Below are 14,224 nucleotides of genomic sequence, written 5' to 3' on the forward strand. Positions count from 1 at the left end.
AGCGGAGTCCCTGCTTCGCGACCAACCGGTTCTGATTCAGTCAGACAACATCACCGCAGTGGCTCATGTAAACCGCCAAGGCAGCACAAGGAGCAGGGTGGCGATGGTAGAAGCCACCAGAATTCTTCGCTGGGCGGAGAATCACGTAAGCGCACTGTCAGCAGTGTTCATTCCGGGAGTGGACAACTGGGAAGCAGACTTCCTTAGCAGACACGACCTCCACCCGGGAGAGTGGGGACTTCATCACGAAGTCTTCACGCAGATTGCAAGTCGGTGGGAACTGCCACAAGTGGACATGATGGCATCCCGCCTCAACAAAAAGCTACAGAGGTATTGCGCCAGGTCAAGAGACCCTCAGGCGATAGCTGTGGACGCACTGGTGACGCCGTGGGTGTTCCAGTCGGTCTATGTATTTCCTCCTCTTCCTCTCATACCCAAGGTGCTGAGAATCATAAGAAAAAGAGGAGTGAGAACAATACTCATTGTTCCGGATTGGCCAAGAAGGACTTGGTATCCAGATCTGCAAGAAATGCTCACAGAGGACCCGTGGCCTCTGCCTCTAAGACAGGACTTGTTGCAACAGGGGCCCTGTCTGTTCCAAGACTTACCACGGCTGCGTTTGACGGCATGGCGGTTGAACGCCGGATCCTAACAGAAAAAGACATTCCGGATGAGGTCATTCCTACGCTGATAAAGACTAGGAAGGACGTGACGGCTCAACATTATCACCGTATATGGCGAAAATATGTTGCTTGGTGTGAGGCCAGGAATGCCCCTTCGGAGGAATTCCAGCTGGGCCGTTTCCTTCACTTCCTACAGTCGGGAGTGACTTTGGGCCTAAAATTGGGTTCCATTAAGGTCCAGATTTCGGCCCTATCCATTTTCTTTCAAAAAGAACTGGCTTCTCTGCCTGAAGTTCAGACGTTTGTAAAGGGAGTGCTGCATATTCAGCCCCCTTTTGTGCCTCCAGTGGCACCTTGGGATCTTAACGTGGTGTTGAGTTTCCTGAAATCACACTGGTGTGAACCACTCAAAACGGTGGAATTTAAATATCTCACGTGGAAGGTGGTCATGCTACTAGCCTTGGCTTCGGCTAGGCGTGTGTCAGAATTGGCGGCTTTGTCACATAAAAGCCCTAATCTGGTTTTCCATGCGGATAGAGCAGAATTGCGGACCCGCCCACAATTTCTGCCGAAAGTGGTTTCATCCTTTCATATAAACCAACCTATTGTGGTGCCTGTGGCTACTACTGACTTGGAGGATTCCGAGTTACTTGATGTGGTCAGGGCTTTGAAGGTTTATGTAGGCAGAACGGCTAGGGTCAGGAAAACAGAATCTTTGTTTATCCTGTATGCTTCCAACAAGCTTGGGGCGCCTGCTTCAAAGCAAACTATTGCTCGTTGGATCTGTAACACGATTCAGCAGGCTCATTCTGCGGCTGGAGTGCCGCTGCCTAAATCGGTTAAGGCCCATGCCACAGGGAAGGTGGGCTCTTCTTGGGCGGCTGCCCGAGGGGTCTCTGCATTACAGCTTTGCCGAGCGGCTACTTGGTCAGGTTCAAACACTTTTGCAAAGTTCTACAGGTTTGATACCCTGGCTGAGGAGGACCTTGTGTTTGCTCAATCGGTGCTGCAGAGTCATCCGCACTCTCTCGCACGTTTGGGAGCTTTGGTATAATCCCCATGGTCCTTACAGAGTCCCCAGCATCCACTAGAGAAAATAAGATTTTACTTACCGGTAAATCTATTTCTCGTAGTCCGTAGTGGATGCTGGGCGCCCGTCCCAAGTGCGGAATTCTTCTGCAATGCTTGTATATAGTTATTGCTTAAATAAGGGTTATGTTATAGTTGCATCAGGGTTGATCTGATGCTCTGTTGTTCATACTGTTAACTGGGTAAAGTTATCACAAGTTATACGGTGTGATTGGTGTGGCTGGTATGAGTCTTGCCCTGGATTCCCAAAATCCTTTCCATGTACTGTCAGCTCTTCCGGGCACAGTTTCTCTAACTGAGGTCTGGAGGAGGGACATAGAGGGAGGAGCCAGAGCACACCAGAATCTAAATTCTTTCTTAAAGTGCCCATGTCTCCTGCGGAGCCCGTCCATTCCCCATGGTCCTTACGGAGTCCCCAGCATCCACTACGGACTACGAGAAATAGATTTACCGGTAAGTAAAATCTTATTTTTATATATATATATATATATATATATATATATATATATATATATATATATATATATATATATATATATATATAGCCATATTATGCCGGCACTCGCTTGTATAAAGCAATGTGCTCCGGTGCAGCGTAAATCACGATGTGAAGCTCCATATAAGAAACGGCACTCGTCAGCAATGTAGCAGTCAACAAACTGTATTGTGGTCCATAATACAGTTTGTTGATTGCTACATAGCTGACTGTGAGTGCCGTTTCTGATAGATAGATAGATCTATCTATCTATCTATTATATTTATTATAATATAACATTTTGGAGAGTGGTTTTTGTTTTTGCCTCGATTATTAACCTCTTTGCCTTGTGTCCCTTAGATGGTTTTATTATAACTTTTTGTTTTTAATTTGCTTGTCTAATTATTATCCTTCGGCTTGAAAACACCTTGCAGAATTTTCCTTGCTCAGTTCAAGTCATTGATATCTTTGCCATGAGGTATCTCTTGTCTGACACAGGTGAATTAGGTATCCGTACTCTGGGTCGACACCTATTGGTCGACACTGGCTAGGACGACACTAGAAATAGGTCGACACGGTCATTAGGTCGACATGGAGATTGGGCGACATGAATTTTACACCTTTTTTGGGGGGGACTTCTTCATACTTTACGATCCACGTGTACTACGATTGGGAACGGTAACCTTGCCTGCAGCGAGCCATACAAGGGGATGCTGTCACTTGATGGAGAAAACGACACCAAAAAAACATTAAAACTTATGTCGACCTTGTTCATGTCAGCCTAATGGCAGTGTCGACCTATTTCTAGTGTCTGCCTAGCCACTGTCGACCCCGAGTCCTATACCCGTGAATTATGATATAATTATTTTGCATACCTTGTTAAGACTAATGAACAAGTTTTACAGTTTCATAGCTAGATAGCCCTTATAAACTCTTTACTCACCATGGAGTAATTAAATGACATTAGCATGTCAGACATCTTGAATAAGATTCCTCCCATACCAGTAAGTTTCTCTTACGTCCTATAGGATGCTGAGGTCCACATTAGTACCATGGGGTATAGACTGGTCCACCAGGAGCCATTGGCACTTTAAGAGTTTGAGAGTGTGGGCTGGCTCCTCCCACTATTCCCCTCCTACCAGACTCAGTTTAGAAAATGTGCCCCGAGGAGCCGGTCACAGCTAGGGGAGCTCTACAGAGCTTCTTTAGTAAAGGTTTTTTTTTAGAGTTTATAATTTTACAGGGAGGCTGCTGGCAACAGCCTCCCTGCATCGTGGGACTAAGGGGGGGGGGAGTAGTGTCTGCCCTGCGGGGTCTGAGCCACTATCTCCGCTGACAGGACACTGAGCTCCTGAGGGGCTAGATCGTTCCCCGCCACAAGGGATCGCTTACCCCAGCAGCATGCCGCCACCCCCTTACAGAGCTGAAGATCAGTGGAGAGTGAGTCACCGACCCCCTAGCAAGCGGGGGGCTGGTGTGAAGATGGCGGCAACAGGGTTGGAGCGCAGTACTAACTGCGCTCCGAAGGCTCAGCGGTACTTAGTGCAACGCTGTGAGGTGCGCCTTGAGCTAGCGCCTGTACCCTGCACTGGTCAGCAAGCCTGTCTGGGTCCGTGGATCTCAGCCAGCATTTTACCTCAGGCCAGTATAATCCTGTGAAGAGCGGGAAGACAGCGCCATTTTGAGGGCGGAGCTTCTCAGAGCGGACCCAGCAGCGTTCAGCGCCGTTTTCCTGCCTGCACAGCGCTGTTCAGGAAGAGCAAGTCCCTCCACAACAAGTCCAGCTATCTCTCACGGTACCAGGGGGTTGTAGAAGGGGTGTAGGCTGCATTAAGACTGTGTAACCTATTTAGGTGCACATTCAGTGCTAGTAGGGGGTCTCCCTTTACATTAAATGTGCTGTGTGTGGGTTAGCTCCAATCTCTGTCTCTCTTGCCATTCTTGGAGGTGAAACTCTGTCCTCCCCTGTGTGTGTGTGGAGTGTCTGTAGTCTCCATTAAGCAATGTCCAGGGACTCTGTGTCATATGCTGCAGAGGATATGTCCTCTCAGGATGATTCCATTCCATGATTACACTGGTTTAGCACAGATACCAGCAAGGGAGCGTGAGTGATTATCCTCTATCAAATCTATGATTTCTCAGATTTCAAATAGGGTTGCACAAAATTAATTTGCAACTCAGGATTTACAGAACTCTATGGCAGTCTGGCCCAGTTCTGGTACATCAGGGCTCCCCGCTGTATATTCACATAAACGTGCTCTTGCGCAGATCATGCAGGATGATACGGATACTGATTCTGACACTGCAGACGATGACTGGGATGTGTTGCGGGGGGCAGCATCTCTTGTTAAAGGGGTGCAGTTGATGATAGAGGCTATTAGAGATGTGTTGAATATTGCTTATACAACACCCGAGCAGGTTTGAGGAGGCTTACTTCACTGAATATAAGAAAGCCTCACCTTCCCTGCGTCAAAGGAATTAAATGCTATTTTTGAAAAGGCTTGGGAAAACCCGGATAAAAAATTCAAGATATGTTAAAGGGTTCTGGTGGCATTTCCTTTCCCGGTAGAGGATAGGAAAAAATGGGAAAACCCGCCTATTGTTGATGCGTCAGTATCCAGACTCTCAAAAAAGGTGGTTTTACCTGTTCCAGGTTCCATGGCTGCGGGAATTTCTTCCATGTCTGTATCAGCTCGTCGGGGACTGTGGTTGCGCCAGTGGTTTGCCAACGCGGAATCCAGGAGAAGTGTGGAAACCCTACCCTACACAGGTCAGGCTCTCTTTGGGTAAGCGTTAGGTGCGTAGATCTCCACGGCTACGGCTGGTAAGTCACCTTTTCTTCCCTCAGCTACATCTGCTCCGAAAAAAACCCTTTTCTTCAGCTACATCACAGCTCTTTCGGTCTACCAACCCCAGAAAGGCTAAGTCGTCTAACACCTTCTTTCGGGGAGATCGGCCCAAGTCCAAGAAAACTGCGGCTGCAGGTTCCCAGGAACAGAAACCTGCTTCAGGTACACCAAAGTCTTCCGCATAACGGTGGACTGCACGCCCCGGAGGTGGGGCCGGTGGGAGCGAGACTTCAGTCACGTCTGGGTGTCATCCGGCCTGGACCCCTGGGTGCAAGATATTGTGTCTCAGGGGTACAGGCTGGAATTTCAAAATTTTCCCTCACCGAATTTTCAAATCAGGCTTGCCAACTCTGCTGGAAGACATGACGGTCCTGTAAGAAGCCGTCCAGAAGTTGGTGGAGGCACAGGTCCATTGTGCCAGTACCACCTCATATGCAAAACAAAGGTTACTATTCAAACCTTTTCGTGGTACCGAAACCGGATGGTTCGGTCAGGTCCATTCTGAACTTAAAATCACTAAACCCCTTTCTGATGGAGTTCAAGTTCAAAATGGAGTCTCTAAGGGCAGTGATATCAGGTCTGGAGGAGGGGGAATTCCTGGTATACCTGGATATCAAGGATGTGTACCTCCACATTCCGATTTGGCTGCCGCATCAAACTTATCTTCAATTCGCACTGTTGGACTGTCATTTTCAGTTCCAGTCCCTACCATTTGGCCTCTCCACAGCATCGGGGGTATTCACCGAGGTGATGGCGGAAATGATGATTCTCCTCCGCAGACGCGGTGAACATAATTCCATATCTGGACGATCTGTTGATAAAGGCATCGTCCAAGGAGAAGCTACGGTCCATAGCTCTCACGACACAGCTTCTCAGGGAACATGGTTGGATCCTGAATCTTCCAAAATCTAAATGCTCCGGGATGTCCTGATGCCAACCCGGGTGTCAGTTCATCAGTGCATTTTCCTTCTGGGAAAGATGGTGGCCTCTTACGAGGCCCTGCAGTACGGGAGGTTTCACGTTCGGTCCTTCCAACTGGATCTCCTGGACAAGTGGTCGGGATCCCATCTACACATGCACCAGAGAATACGTCTTTGTCGCCGAAAGCCAGAATTTCACTCCTCTGGCGGCTGCAACTGCCTCACCTTCTGGAGGGCCGCAGGTTCAGGTTTTAGGACTGGATCCTTCTAACCACGGATGCAAGTCTCCGGGGCTGGGGCACAGTCACTCAAGGGGAAACCTTCCAAGGAAGGTGGCCAAGTCTAGAAGCCGGCCTGCCAATAAACATTCTGGAACTAAGGGCCGTATACAACAGGCTTCTACAAGCGGCACATCTTCTGCAAGATTAGGCCATTCAGGTTCAGTCGGACAATGTAACGGCAGTGTCCTACATAAACCGACAGGGTGGACCGAAGAGCAGAGCTGCAATGTCAGAGGTAACCAGAATCATCCTCTGAGCAGAAAAACACGCATTGGCGCTGTCAGCAATCTTCAATCCGGGAGTGGACAACTGGGAAGCAGACTTCCTCAGCAGACATGATCTCCATCCGGAGGTGTTCAAGGAGGTAACAAATCTTTGAGGCGTACCTCAGATCGACATGATGGCCTCTCGTCTCAACAAGAAGCTTCGGCTGTATTGTTCAAGGTCGAGGGACCCGCAAGCAGTGGCGTTGGAAGCCCTAGTGACTCCGTGTGTCTTCCAGTTGGTGTACTTGTTTCCTCCACTTCCACTCATCCCAAGAGTTCTAAAGCTCATAAGGAGACTAAGGGTTCAAGCGATCCTCATTGCTCCAGACTGGCCAAGAAGGGCTTGTTACGCGGATCTACTGCAGGAAGAGCCGAGGCCTCTTCCTCTTAGGGAGGACCTGCTGCAGCAGGGGCCGTTCGCCTATCAAGACTTAACGCGGCTACGTTTGACGGCATGGAGGTTGAACGCCTGATACTAGCTCAAAAGGGCATTCTGAACAAGTTTATTCCTACCCTGATACAGGCTAGGAAAGGAGTAACGTCTAAACATTACCATCGAATTTGGAAAAAGTATGTATCTTGGTGTGAGGTTTCTCCCCTTCCTACAAGCCGTTGTGGATATGGGCCTGAGGTTGGGATCTGTGAAGCTCCAGATTTCGTCCCTATCCATTTTCTTCCAGAAACAATTGGCTGCCCTCCCTGAGGTTCAGACCTTTTTGAAAGGAGTTCTGCACATCCAACCTCCCTTTGTACCACCTACGGCGCCTTGGGACCTTAACATGGTGTTGCAGTTTCTCCATTCGGACTGGTGCGAGCCTCTACAGGAGGTTGAGGTCAAATTTCTTACATGAAAGGCCTTAGCTTCTGCTAGACGTGTGTCGGAGATGGGGGCTTTGTCCTGTAAAAGCCCATACTTCCACGAAGATAGAGCTGAGCTCCGGACACGTCCGCAGTTTCTTCTGAAGGTTGTGTCGGCATTTCATATCAACCAACCTATTGTGGTGCCTAGTGGCTACTGACTCCTCAATTTCATCAAAGTCCTTGGATGTTGTGAGGGCTCTGAAAATCTATGTGAAGAGGACTGCTTGTCACAGAAAATCGGACTCTGTTTGTCCTGTATGATCCAAAGAAAATTGTGTGTCCTGCTTCTAAGTAGACGATCTCTCGCTGGATCAGGTTCACTATCCAGCATGCGTATTCTACGGCAGGATTGCCGTGTCCTACGACTGTCAAGGCCCACTCTACTCGTAAAGGTGGGGTCTTCCTGGGCGGCTGCCTGGGGTGTCTCGGCTTTATAACTTTGCCGAGCTGCAACTTGGTCTGGGTCGAACACGTTTGCAAAGTTATACAGGTTCGATACTTTGGCGTCTGATGATCTGAAGTTCAGTCAATCAGTTCTGCAGGAGCCTCCGCGCTCTCCCTCCTGTTCTGGGAGCTTTGGTACATCCCCATGGTACTAATGTGGATCCCAGCATCCTCTAGGACGTAAGAGAAAATAGGATTTCTCTAACGTCCTTGAGGATGCTGGGACTCCGTAAGGACCATGGGGAATAGACGGGCTCCGCAGGAGATAGGGCACTTTAAGAAAGCTTTGGATTCTGGGTGTGCACTGGCTCCTCCCTCTATGACCCTCCTCCAGACCTCCGTTTTACACTGTGCCCAGAGCAAGATGGGTGCACTGCAGAGAGCTCTCCAGAGTTCTCTGCCTGAAAGCATTTTTGTTTGGATTTTTCTTTCTACTTTTTACTACTTTTTCACAGGGAGCACTGCTGGCAACAGGCTCCCTGCATCGAGGGACTGAGGAGAGAGGAGCAGACCTTCTTGTCAAAGATAGGCTCTGCTTCCTCGGCTACTGGACACCATTAGCTCCAGAGGGGGTGAACGCAGGTTCTTACTGGGCGTCCACCCCCGGAGCCGCGCCGCCGTTCTCCTCACAGAGCCAGAAGTACAGAAATCAGAAGACGTCTCAGGCGGCAGAAGCCTTCAGCTTCACTGAGGTAATGCACAGCACTGCAGCTGTGCGTCATTGCTCCCATACACCTCACACACTCCAGTCACTGTAAGGGTGCAGGGGGGGGGGGGGGGGGGGCCTGGGCCCTGGGCAGCAATATAAACCTCTGCATGGCAAAAAGACTATATACATGTACAGGTGGGCTCTGTACATGTATATAAAAGAGCCCCCGCCATATTTTCCTAAGTTTGAGCGGGACAGAAGCCCGCCGCCGAGGGGGCGGGGCTTCTCCCTCAGCACTCACCAGCGTCTCTCCACTGAGAGGAAGCTCCCCGGACTCTCCCCTGCTTACACACGGTGAAAGGGTGCTTAAAAGAGAGGGGGGGGGCACATAATTGGCGGTTTACATATTACACAGGGCTGCTGGGGGAAAACATTTTGTGTTGGTCTCCAGGGTTGTTGCGCTGGGGTGTGTGTTGGCATACTCTCTCTCTGTCTCTCCAAAGGGCCTTGACAGGGATACTGTCTTCAGAAAAGGGGTTCCCTGTGTGTGTGAAGTGTGTCGGTACGCGTGTGTCGACATGTTTGACGAGGAAGGCTCGCTTACTGTGGAGGGGGAGTGTTTGAATATCAGGTCGCCGTCGGCAACGCCGACACCGGAATGGGTGGATATGCTGAATGTCTTGAATGCAAATGTCAATCTATTGCATAAAAGGTTAGATAAGGCAGAAGCTAGGGATCAGTCAGGTACCCGGTCCATGCCTGTCCCTGTGGCGCCAGGCCCGTCGAGGTCTCAGAAGCGCACCATATCCCAGATCGATGACACAGATACCGACACAGATTCTGACTCTAGTGTCGACTATGAAGATGCAAAATTACAGCCGAAGGTGGCAAAAGGTATTTGGTACATGATTATGGCCATTAAAGAGGTTTTGCATATTACTGAGGAACCCCCTGTCCCTGACACAGGGTACACGTGTATAAAGAGAAAAAGCCTGAAGTCACTTTTCCATCATCTTTGAGTTAAGTGAATTGTGCGAAAAAGCTTGGGACGCTCCAGATAGGAGACCACAAGTTCCCAAAAGGATTCTTATGGCGTATCCTTTTCCATGAAGCACATTTACACTCACTCCGGTACTATTGCTAGACCGGCTATGGCGTCGGCCTGGGTTTGTAGTGCAGTTGTGGCATGGGCAGATTCCTTATCTACGGAGATTGACACCTTAGATAGGGATGCCATTCAAATGACCATAGAGCATATCAGAGATGCTGCCTTGTATATGAGAGATGCTCAGAGAGACATTTGTTTATTAAGCTCCAGAATAAATGCTATGTCTATTTCTGCTAGGCGACTCCTGTGGACTCGGCAGTGGACGAGGGATGCCGATTCTAAGCGTCACATGGAGTCCTTGCCATACAAGGGGGAGGAGTTGTTTGGAGACGGCCTCTCGGACCTTGTCGCTACGGCTGGTAAGTCGAATTTCTTACCTTATGTCCCCCCGCAGCATACTAAGAAGGCACCTCATTATCAAATGCAGTCCTTTCGTTCCAATAAAAACAAGAAGGTGCGGGGATCGTCCTTTGTTACCAGAGGAAAAGGCAGGGGAAAGAAGCTGCACACAGCTAGTTCCCAAGAGCAGAAGTCCTCCCCTGCGTCTGCAAAGTCCACCGCATGACGCTGGGGCTTCCCGGGGGGAGGCAGATCTGGTGGGGGCTCGTCTTCGGTTTTTCAGCCACGTCTGGGTTCAATCGCAGGTGGATCCCTGGGCAATAGAGATTGTTGCTCAGGGATACAGGCTAGAATTCGAAGACTTGCCTCCTCGCCGGTTTTTCAAATCGGCTCTGCCGACTTCCCCGTCAGAGAGGGAGTCAGTGTTGACAGCAATCCAAAAATTGTATGTTCAACAGGTGATTGTCACAGTTCCTCATCTCCAGCAGGGAGAGGGATATTATTCAACCCTGTTTGTGGTCCCGAAACCGGACGGTTCGGTCAGGCCCATTTTAAACCTGAAATCTCTGAACTTGTACTTGAAAAGGTTCAAGTTCAAAATGGAATCACTCCGTGCGGTCATCGCCAGCCTTGTGGGGGGGGGGGGGATTGGATGGTGTCCCTGGACATAAAGGATGCATACCTTCATGTTCCAATATTCCCCCCTCATCAGGCATTCCTGAGATTTGCAGTGCAGGACTGTCACTACCAATTTCAGACGTTGCCGTTTGGGCTTTCCACGGCCCGAGGATTTTCACCAAGGTAATGACGGAAATGATGGTGCTCCTGCGCAGGCAGGGGGTCACAATTATCCCATACTTGGACGATCTCCTAATAAAGGCAAGATCTCGGGAGAAGTTGCTGGACAGCGTGTCTCTGTCCATGAAGACGTTGCAGCTACTCGGCTGGATTCTCAATATACCAAAGTCCCAGCTAGTTCCTACAACGCGTCTGACCTTTCTGGGCCTGATCCTAGACACAGACCAGAAAAAGGTTTTTCTTCCGATCGAAAAGGTTCAGGAACTCATGACCATGGTCAGGAACCTATTGAAACCAAAGAAGGTTTCAGTGCATCAGTGCACGCGGGTCCTTGGGAAGATGGTGGCTTCATACGAGGCCATCCCTTTCGGCAGATTCCCTGCGAGGACTTTTCAATGGGACCTCTTGGACAAGTGGTCCGGGTCCCATTTACAAATGCATCAAAGGATCACCCTGTCTCCCAGGACCAGGGTATCTCTCCTGTGGTGGCTGAACAGTGCTCACCTTCTAGAGGGTCGCAGGTTCGGCATTCAGGACTGGGTCCTGGTAACCACGGACGCAAGCCTCCGAGGCTGGGGAGCAGTGGCACTGGGAAGAAATTTCCAAGGTCTCTGGTCATGCCTGGAGACTTGTCTCCACATCAACGTCCTGGAGTTGAGGGCCATATACAACGCCCTGCGTCAAGCGGAGAACTTACTTCGGAGAAGACCGGTTCTGATTCAGTCAGACAATGTCACGGCAGTGGCTCATATAAACCGCCAAGGCGGAACAAGGAGCAGAGTGGCCATGGCAGAAGCGACCAGGATTCTACGCTGGGCGGAAGGCCATGCAAGCGCGCAGTCAGCGGTGTTCATCCCGGGGGTGGACAACTGGGAGGCGGACTTCCTCAGCAGGCACGACCTGCATCCGGGGGAGTGGGGACTTCATCAAGAAGTCTTTGCACAGATCGCGGATCGGTGGGGCCTGCCTCAAATAGACATGATGGCGTCCCGTCTCAACAAAAAGCTAAAGCGGTATTGCGCCAGGTCAAGGGACCCTCAGGCGGTAGCGGTAGACGCTCTGGTGACACCTTGGGTGTTCAGATCGGTCTATGTGTTTCCTCCTCTTCCTCTCATACCTAAGGTGTTGAGAATTGTAAGAATAAGCAGGGTCAGAACAATCCTCATTGTTCCAGATTGGCCACGGAGGACTTGGTATCCGGAACTACAAGAGTTGCTCACAGAAGATCCGTGGCCTCTTCCTCTAAGGCAGGACCTGCTGCAGCAGGGGCCCTGTCTGTTCCAAGACTTACGCGGCTGCGTTTGACGGCATGGCGGTTGAACGCCGGATCCTAGCGGAAAAAGGAATTCCGGAGGAAGTCATTCCTACCCTGATCAAGGCTAGGAAAGATGTGACGTTGAAACATTATCACCGTATATGGCAGAAATATGTTTCTTGGTGTGAGGCCAGAGCTGCTTCTACGGAGGAGTTCCATTTGGGCCGTCTACTTCACTTCCTTCAAACAGGAGTGACTTTGGACCTAAAATTAGGGTCCATAAAGGTCCAGATTTCGGCCTTATCCGTTTTCTTTCAAAGAGAATTAGCCTCTCTTCCTGAGGTACAGACTTTTGTGAAGGGGGTGCTGCATATTCAGCCTCCCTTTGTGCCTCCGGTGGTTCCTTGGGATCTTAACGTGGTGTTACGTTTTCTCAAGTCACCTTGGTTTGAACCACTTAAAACTGTGGAGTTGAAATACCTCACGTGGAAAGTAGTCATGTTGTTGGCGTTAGCTTCGGCGAGACGTGTTTCAGAATTGGCGGCTTTATCGCATAAAAGCCCATACTTAGTTTTTCACGTGGATAGGGCAGAGTTGAGGACTCGTCCTCACTTTCTGCCAAAAGTGGTCTCATCTTTTCATGTGAACCAACCTATTGTCGTGCCTGTGGCTACAAGGGACTTGGAGGATTCTGAGTCCCTGGATGTAGTCAGGGCTTTGAAGATTTATGTGACCAGAACGGCTCGGATCAGGAAGACTGAAGCTTTGTTTTTTCTGTATGCGACCAACAAGGTTGGCGCCCCTGCTTCAAAGCAGACTATTGCTCGCTGGATCTGTAACACGATTCAGCAGGCGCATTCTACGACAGGATTGCCGTTACCGAAATCGGTTAAGGCCCACTCCACTAGGAAAGTGGGCACTTCTTGGGCGGCTGCCCGAGGGGTCTCGGCATTACAGTTGTGCCGAGCAGCTACTTGGTCGGGGACAAACACCTTTGCAAAGTTCTATAAGTTTGATACCCTGGCTGAGGAGGACCTCCTGTTTGCTCAATCGGTGCTGCAGAGTCATCCGCACTCTCCCGCCCGTTTGGGAGCTTTGGTATAATCCCTATGGTCCTTACGGAGTTCCAGCATCCTCAAGGACGTTAGAGAAAATAAGATTTTACTTACCGGTAAATCTATTTCTCGTAGTCCGTAGAGGATGCTGGGCGCCCGTCCCAAGTGCGGACTTCTTCTGCAAGACTTGTATATAGTTATTGCTTACATAAGGGTTATGTTATAGTTTTCGGTGATACCATGGGTATGTTGTTGTTCATACTGTTAACTGGGTAAGTTTATCACAAGTTATACGGTGTGATTGGTGTGGCTGGTATGAATCTCGCCCTTAGATTTACAAAAATCCTTCCTCGTACTGTCCATCTCCTCTGGGCACAGTTTCCCTAACTGAGGTCTGGAGGAGGGTCATAGAGGGAGGAGCCAGTGCACACCCAGAATCCAAAGCTTTCTTAGTGCCCCATCTCCTGCGGAGCCCGTCTATTCCCCATGGTCCTTACGGAGTCCCAGCATACTCTACGGACTACGAGAAATAGATTTACCGGTAAGTAAAATCTTATTTTTGGTTACCTGCCGGTAAATTCTTTTCTCGTAGTCCATAGAGGATGCTGGGCGCCCACCCAGCGCTTTGTTTTCCTGCTATCGTTATTTGGTTCAGTACAACTTCGTTTTAGTTTAGTTCTGCATTGTTACTTGGTAAGTAATGTTTCAGCGGTTGCTGTGTTTTCAATCTAAGTTAGCTTGATGTGCCTTATATGTGTGAGCTGGTATGAATCTCGCCACTATCTGTGTTAAATCCTTCTCTCGAAGATGTCAGTCTCCTCGGGCACAGTTTCTAGACCAGGCATTCCCAACCACGGTCCTCAAGGCACACCAACAGTGCAGGTTTTAGTGATATCCAGGCTGCAGCACAGATGATTAAATCAAAATAACTGAGCTACTAATTAAGTCTATCTGTGCTGAAGCCTGGATATCACTAAAACCTGCACTGTTAGTGTGCCTTGAGGACCGTGGTTGGGAATGCCTGTTCTTGACTGAGTCTGGTAGGAGGGGCATAGGGGGAGGAGCCAGCCCACACTCTCAAACTCTTAAAGTGCCAATGGCTCCTGGTGGACCCGTCTATACCCCATGGTACTAATGTGGACCCCCGGATTTACCTGTAGGTAACCAAAATCCTATTTTTACCCAGTAAGGATAAATGGAGAAAACTTCTTT

General features: G+C 49.6%; 1 protein-coding gene across 3 annotated transcripts in view; it reads left to right on the forward strand.

Moving 5' to 3' along the window:
- FBXW11 (F-box and WD repeat domain containing 11) overlaps window positions 1-14,224 on the forward strand; it is a 455,869-nt gene that overhangs the window by 429,730 nt on the left and 11,915 nt on the right. The gene's annotated exons all lie outside the window — the stretch shown is intronic.

Source organism: Pseudophryne corroboree, chromosome 6, assembly GCF_028390025.1.
Source record: "Pseudophryne corroboree isolate aPseCor3 chromosome 6, aPseCor3.hap2, whole genome shotgun sequence".
Lineage (NCBI taxonomy): Eukaryota > Metazoa > Chordata > Amphibia > Anura > Myobatrachidae > Pseudophryne > Pseudophryne corroboree.